The 7,788-nt window shown below is 39.9% G+C and overlaps 1 long non-coding RNA gene across 3 annotated transcripts; it reads right to left on the reverse strand.

The window, feature by feature from the left end:
* Positions 1-312: 312 nt before the first annotated feature.
* LOC142917867 (uncharacterized) lies at positions 313-7,569 on the reverse strand. 3 transcript variants are annotated; one of them, XR_012937254.1, is made up of 6 exons: positions 7,393-7,451; positions 6,765-6,886; positions 6,441-6,592; positions 3,106-3,233; positions 2,144-2,321; positions 313-734 (listed from the first exon to the last, which is right to left on the reverse strand). It is a non-coding gene; the product is annotated as an uncharacterized LOC142917867 (long non-coding RNA). The 3 variants fall into 3 exon arrangements; XR_012937253.1 differs by having other exon boundaries at positions 7,312-7,399; XR_012937252.1 differs by lacking the exon at positions 7,393-7,451 and adding an exon at positions 7,452-7,569 and having other exon boundaries at positions 314-734.
* Between the last annotated feature and the right edge of the window lie 219 nt (positions 7,570-7,788).

Genomic DNA, 7,788 nt, shown 5'->3' on the forward strand with positions numbered 1-7,788 from the left:
TCATATTATTTGTGACACGGGCTTTAGAAAATACCTAAATGCTGTTTTAATTTCACTTGCGACCTACAACTGCATACCGATACATCACAAGGTGGTGCGATCTCATGTTAATATTTTAAGCGTGTAACCTTGTCAGCAGCGGCCAGCAGCTCATCAGCCATCTTCTCCAGGTTTGGAGCCCTTCCCGTATAGACAAAACTCATCATTTCCTTGAACACGTCAGGCTCCACATCATTAATCTCCACTCGTATCTGCAAGGTAGCAACACAATATATTCAAATTAACTTCGGCATATATTGGGAGACGAAAATATAGCATTAAATTAAATAAACATCCTTTATATCTACACAACACATGTAAAGTGGCTCCATTCAAGTTGTATTCAACTTGCCGATGACTATTTATTGCGCGTAATAAATCCATTCTTGACACACATGCAATGGCCTTCTGTGAAATGTTGTATAAAAAATAGCTATAAAATACAATCTAACATTCCCTCGGAATGAATACTTTTTGATAATAAATGTGCAATGCGCCAAAAGAGTTACTAGGGTAATAGTTCAACATTTGACAGCACTCTCAAGAGATACTTATCAACCGATCCATTGTGACAAATGCACCTTGGAAATGTATGATCACAGTATTAATGTGCTGTATTAAGATTGCATTTAAAGATACCTTTTTGCTCTCTTCCATTTCATGTTCAAACATAGCATTAAAAACAAGTGACCGACCTGAAAAAGGTAAAGCAACTGTTAACAAATAGAGTAAAACCTTGGATTGCGAGAATAATTTGTTCCGGAAACGTGTTTGTAATCCAAAGCACTCGTATATCAAAGCACTCGTATATCAGTTGTGATCACGTGACGCTCGGCAGACAAAGCGTATACGTACTACTCGTATTGCAAAACCTCACTCGTTTATCAAATTAATATTTATTAAAAAAATTTGCTCGTCTTGCAAAACACTTGCAGACCAAGTTACTCGCAATTCAAGGTTTTACTGTACAGTGAATTGGAAAAACACCAGAATGTGGTACAGACACATTTAGATGTTATATCTAGAGATCAAATAATCTAGATACAAAAGAGGTAAAATCCAGATCCATATTTTATTTCATATGGCATATCCATTACAGATTTGTCAAACATGGACGCAAATAAATGTCCAAATTAGAGGCTCAAAACCTACACCATAACTGCATTGTGAAAAATGAATTCCTGCACAACAACGATATAGTGAAGTAAATAAAAACGGAATAAAAACTTTAGCAACAGGCTAATTAAATATGTTCATCTCTCACACAATACAATATTACATTTATATATGTAGTGACATCGCGAATGTCACTGTGTAATGCCGGCTATAGAGAGGCACGGCGTGCGATGTATTAACATCGCGGGCACCATGTGGATGTGGGTGCAGTACCGGCCCGAGAGGGGCATGGTGAGCGCTGTCTGACAGTGCTGAGTGGCACCACGCTCTGCGTGGGGTGCCGACCCCTACAGGATAGGGTGTGAGAGTGCTGGCCATGGGAATGGGGTTACCAAGGGCCATGGCACTTGACCACGAAGGACACGTGACCGGTAAAGTGTACACAGGGCCCCCAGGTGGGGGCTAGGGGTGGTCACGTGTCAGGGCCGGGAACCCGCTAGAGGATTCCAGAAGGTGGTCGTGGCCAAGGGCGGAGCCACCCCCGCCACAGAGGATAAAAGCCGGGTCCCTGAGAGGGACCGGCTGCTGTTGTTCATTCTGAAGAATCTACGTCCTACAAGAGTCACCAACACGTGGACCCGGACCCCGGCCAGGGTCCGGTCCGTCGTAGCTAATTCCCGTATAATTAGTGTAGATAGCCTGGTGGTCCACCACCATAGGTTGTTCATGTGTTACGGGGTAGTACCCCGTGTGTCGGTTGAAGAAGTGCGTCTGTGACTCAGTTGAATTCATTACACATATTTACTGATGTATCCTTTAACAAAAAGCATTACAAATTGACGTAAGCATTTGCCAGTGTTAGTTAATAAAATTCAGTGTAAAACAGGAAATGGCTGTAGTTGATTACCCCAAACTAATTACAGTATCATTAATTATATGGTTCTATTGTACACTAAACGACGCATGTGTTGCTTGTTGTGGCACAGACCTGCCAATACGGCCTTGTGTGCTTTAAACTCCTGGCCACCAACACGAAGCAGGCAGTCAGTGAAGCGGGAATTGTCCCAGATCTCCCCGAAGTCAACTGCCAGCCGGCAATCTGGCACTATCAATGTACTCATGCTGGATTGACCAGAAATGTTCACGGAATCCTGCACCACACTAACCTGCATAGACATCAACCAGCTTTGAGAAGGCATTTGATGATTTTTTTTTACAAATCCTCACTTAACTACACATTTTGCATGAAGATGTAGGCTTTGGTTCAATCAAGCAAGCAAATCTGCACAGACATCCTATATCAGAACAAGTGTTGTGAATAATGCCAAAATAGAGGTCCGTGAAATGTTTTTCATATTAATCAATTTTCATTCTATATTTTTGTCAAGTTATTTTACACTGTATAAACAGTTTAAACAGGTAGTGAGGCCCCTAATTATGGGTTCTGCACAACAACAGAGGAAGTGAACAGCCCTTCTTGATGTGCTTCCTTTCATTATCAAAAATGCTTGTATTTTGTAAAGTATTTTAAAGGTAAAAAATATAAATCTGGCTGATTAAAAGGACCCCCCTAAGGACAAGAAACATTTACATCAAACTGGTTGATGTCCGAGAATAGGAAAAGGAATTCATGTGGCGACATTTAAACAAAACACTTTATGTAATACCTGACATTCTAGTTTATAAAAATGTCAAGGTTTAAATATAAACACTATCCAGAGGGAGAAAACCTAAAAAAAATTACGCTTGATTATTTAATTGTTGTGCTATGTTAACTCTAGCACCAGTGGAGGAAAAACGTGCTTGTAAAACTCATGTTAACAATTTCCTTGTATGGAACAGGGAAAGTAATTATTACAATCATCAATTAAGTAGAATATTGACTCCAACTGTGCAATTGTAATGACTAAAATAGAAAATTACACATTAGCTGCAGCATTTCATACTTACTTCACCAAAGAGTGTCAGTTTGTTATCTGGAAACAAGCTATTAGATTCATCAAGCAAAAAATCTCTTCGAATGAATTTTTTAAATCCCCAGTCTTTTCCTTGGAAAAAGCGGTATGCTCGCGGGCTCTCTGTAAAAAAATAGATTTCAAACAATACTCACCAGTTCTTACAATAAACGGTGGTAATTTCATGTAATAGGAAAAAAAAATGTTATTCTATTTTCAAAGTGTAAAGACAGCAATGTATTCTAAAGCCCTGCGCCACGGTGGCAGTCAACTACCTCGCCTGGTATATAGGTCATGGGGTTCGATCTCAACCCTGATGCCTGTATATTTGGAATCTGCATGTTCTCCTTGTGGTTGCATGTATTTTTATCCAGATCTTCCGGTTTTTCCCTCCATATTTATAAATATCCAGAGTATTTGGCTGCTATACATTTCCACACAATAAGCCATCTCGTTAAGCTATCGTTTGTGGCCGGGGCACTTCTGAAAAAGAGCTATGTACAGTGAGGGAAAAAAGTATTTGATTCCCTGCTGATTTTGTACGTTTGCCCACTGACAAAGAAATGATCAGTCTATCATTTTAATGGTAGGTTTATTTGAACAGTGAGAGACAGAAAAACAACAAAATTCAGAAAAACGCATGTCAAAAATTGATTTGCATTTTAATGAGGGAAATAAGTATTTGACCCCTCTGCAAAACATGACCTAGTACTTGGTGGCAAAACCCTTGTTGGCAATCACAGAGGTCAGACGTTTCTTGTAGTTGGCCACCTGGTTTGCACACATCTCAGGAGGGATTTTGTCCCACTCCTCTTTGCAGATCTTCTCCAAGTCATTAAGGTTTCGAGGCTGATGTTTGGCAACTCGAACCTTCAGCTCCCTCCACATATTTTCTATGGGATTAAGGTCTGGAGACTGGCTAGGCCACTCCAGGACCTTAATGTGCTTTTTCTTGAGCCACTCCTTTGTTGCCTTGGCCGTGTGTTTTGGGTTATTGTCATGCTGGGATACCCATACATGACCCATTTTCAATGCCCTGGCTGAGGGAAGGAGGTTCTCACCCAAGATTTGACGGTACATGGCCCCGTCCATTTTCCCTTTGATGCGGTGAAGTTGTCCCGTCTCCTTAGCAGAAAAACACCCCCAAAGCATAATGTTTACACCTCCATGTTTGACAGTGGGGATGGTGTTCTTGGGGTCATAGGCAGCATTCCTCCTCCTCCAAACACGGCGAGTTGAGTTGATGCCAAAGAGGTCCATTTTGGTCTCATCTGACCACAACACTTTCACCCAGTTGTTCTCTGAATCACTCAGATGTTAATTGGCAAGCTTCAGACAGGCATGTATATGTACTTTGTTTTGCAGGGGGACCTTGCGGGCGCTGCAGGATTTCAGTCCTTCACGGCGTAGTGTGTTACCAATTGTTTTCTTGGTGACTATGGTCCCAGCTGCCTTGAGATCATTGACAAGATCCTCCCGTGTAGTTCTGGGCTGATTCCTCACCGTTCTCATGATCATTGCAACCCCACGAGGTGAGATCTTGCATGGGGCCCCAAACCGAGGGAGATTGACAGTTCTTTTGTGTTTCTTCCATTTGCGAATAATCGCACCAACTGTTGTCACCTTCTCACCAAGCTGCTTGGCAATGGTCTTGTAGCCCATTCCAGCCTTGTGTAGGTCTACAATCTTGTCCCTGACATCCTTGGAGAGCTCTTTAGTCTTGGCCATGGTGGAGAGTTTGGAATCTGATTGATTGCTTCTGTGGAAAGGTGTCTGTTATACAGGTAAGCTGAGATTAGGAGCACTCCCTTTAAGAGTGTGCTCCTAATCTCAGCTCGTTACCTGTATAAACGACACCTGGGAGCCAGAAATCTTTCTGATAGAGAGGGAGTCAAATACTTATTTCCCTCATTAAAATGCCAATCAATTTATACAATTTTTGACATGCGTTTTTCTGGATTTTGTTGTTGTTATTCTGTCTCTCACTGTTGAAATAAACCTACCATTAAAATTATAGACTGATCATTTCTTTGTTAGTGGGCAAACGTACAAAATCAGCAGGGCATCAAATATTTTTTCCCACACTGTAGTTCAGTGGGCCTTGCCTGGTAAAATAAAAATAGTTCAGTTTAGCTTTTAACTTCAAGGTAGATGAAAATCAGACCTGGATTTAAGTGTATGAATATATAGTTCATATGGATTAGTTGAATGTGTTTGTGTATTAATAATGCTTGTCTTTGTAAACATGGTTGTGTGACGTGAGTTACATGTTAACATTACCAAAGACAACACCAAAGCAAATAATAAGAAAAAAACATGAAAGTTTAAAACAAAAAGATATATTTAGACTCTCAGAAACATGTTAATAGCCTTAGCAAAGCACAGTAAATGTATGGATGTCATCACTTAAAATAGTTATCGCGCATTGAAAGAGTATCCTGAAAGTAATAAGGCAATTATAAAACAAACAATATGAACCACTAAAGCAAGGTAAAGGAGAAGTGTGAAATGGGATGAAAATGCCAACCTTTGTAAAACCACCAGAAATGAATAAAAAAATGGATGAGAATACAAACAAAAATAATGAAGTTGTAATAAACAGTGAGTGCAAGCAGAAAAATAAAGCCGTCACTTGATAAATTACAATGGAATAACACATGGTGAAGATTGTAAAACTAGGAAAAGAAATGTCCGTGAATGACAATGTCCAGGTACACTAAGCAAAATAAAATAATTATTGGAGGGTCAATATCATGGAAAACACAAAAAATATGCATAATGGCAACTTCTGAAGGTGGAACAGGATCAAGAGCACTTTTGGAATATGAATTTGATAATGAAAAGTTGCAATGTGCTACAGGATGAAAGATTCCAATCTAGTGCATATTACCTACTATGAAACACTGATTACAAACAGAAACACTGACAAATGGAACAAAACCAAAAAGTACACAAAGCGTGGAGAGAAGTATGTTGAGAATTAGTGAGAAACTGAAAGAGGAACACGTTGGTCAAATCAAAACGGCAAATTAGAGACAACATATTGACTGTTGTAAATATAGATTGGGCTTGGACAGGACACATCGCTAAATGGGATGGTTGATGGATGAGACTAGTGGTCGAATAGGAAGAAAAGTAGAGTACATGCCCAAGACGATGTCAAACGTAGACAAGGAGATATTAGATCAGCTCATGTGAAGGATGAGGGATCGTGTTCGTAAGGTTTATACAATGTTTCAAGCAGTCGATAAATAATGGCTGATTATGATATAATCCTGTTACCAAATACACATATGACGTGAATTGATACTTAAATACAAGTAGTTTCACCCATAGCCTTGGTTTCCTCTCCCTTGGCATTAAGAATAGAAACCTTGAACTTGGCGTAGACTTCACTCTTGGGACAGCTGACCAATAACAAGTACAACGATAGGTAATCTTTACTCTCTTCGTCAAGACCCTTGGGGTGTATGCGTAGGCACCTGATTGAACATATAAACAAGACATATTAGGTGTGTATGTATGCGCAGACTACATTGCTAAAACAATATAGTATGAACTAAAACATGCACTATGCAAAATTGTTCTAGTAAAGCACCTCCGTGAGCATTGTGATTTTTTTAAATGTCATAAAATAGCCAGAATTTACTGTACCATTTCAATGTATCATTGGTGCCTGCTGAAAATGTAGAACTCTTGAGAACTTGGCCCATTTCTTCACGACAGAAGCTGAAATTGTTGATGGTCCACATATAAGAGAACTTTACAACCTTAACCTGAAATACACGAGCACATAACAGCTATAAAGCTCATTCATTACCATAAATACATGACCATTGACAAACCCTCAAGTATTTCACCCACACATCTGAATATTGTGCTCAAAAACACAAACTGCCTATAAGGAAAGAAACATTACTGTAAATGAAAGGGTCTTATTAGTGTTCTGGGATTACCTTGCATGTTCATTACTGCACAGCGTTAACACAACAAGTCTCAATATGTCATAGATTAGAGTGTGCAATAAAAGGCCTTTTTATTTTTTTTATTTGATAAAAACTGCTGCCCCTTTTGTAAAAATACACTACCAGTCAAAATCAGAGACAATTATCTAGTATAATGTTGTTAGTGCAATTCTATGAACTTTGCAATCTGATGTACAAAAATAGCCTGTAAAATGATAATCCATAATTGCACTTACACATAATTATGAAACCATTTTGGATGGCTTTGCGATGAACAAAAAACGTGTAAAAGTTAAATGCATTAGCCATGCGCATACTTTGACCGGCACAAGACGGAGACCCGTTGAATGTGATTGGCCACAGGGGAACAAGTTACCTGTGTGTAGCACCAGCTTTCTGCGATGGGCGCATTGGACATTTCAGACGGAGGTGGGGGGCTCGGGGCCCTGGACATGTTTGCATTGAATGCGAGGGAAGTGACATCATCAGGTGACATTAAGAGGGAAGTGACATCATGAGGTGACATTAAGCAGGAAGTGACATCACCAGGCGACATTAAGAAGGAAGTGACATCAGGCGACATTTAGACGGAAGTGACATCATCAGGTGACATTGAGAGGGGAAGTGACATCGGTAGGCAACATTAAGAGGGAAGTGACATCATCAGGCGACATTAAGAGGGAAGTGACATCATCAGGCGATATTAAGAGGGA

The sequence above is a fragment of the Petromyzon marinus genome, unplaced genomic scaffold, assembly GCF_048934315.1.
Source record: "Petromyzon marinus isolate PM22_M1 ecotype Great Lakes invasive population unplaced genomic scaffold, UKy_Petmar_22M1.pri1.0 PM_G_Scaffold_54, whole genome shotgun sequence".
Classification (NCBI taxonomy): Eukaryota; Metazoa; Chordata; class Hyperoartia; order Petromyzontiformes; family Petromyzontidae; genus Petromyzon; species Petromyzon marinus.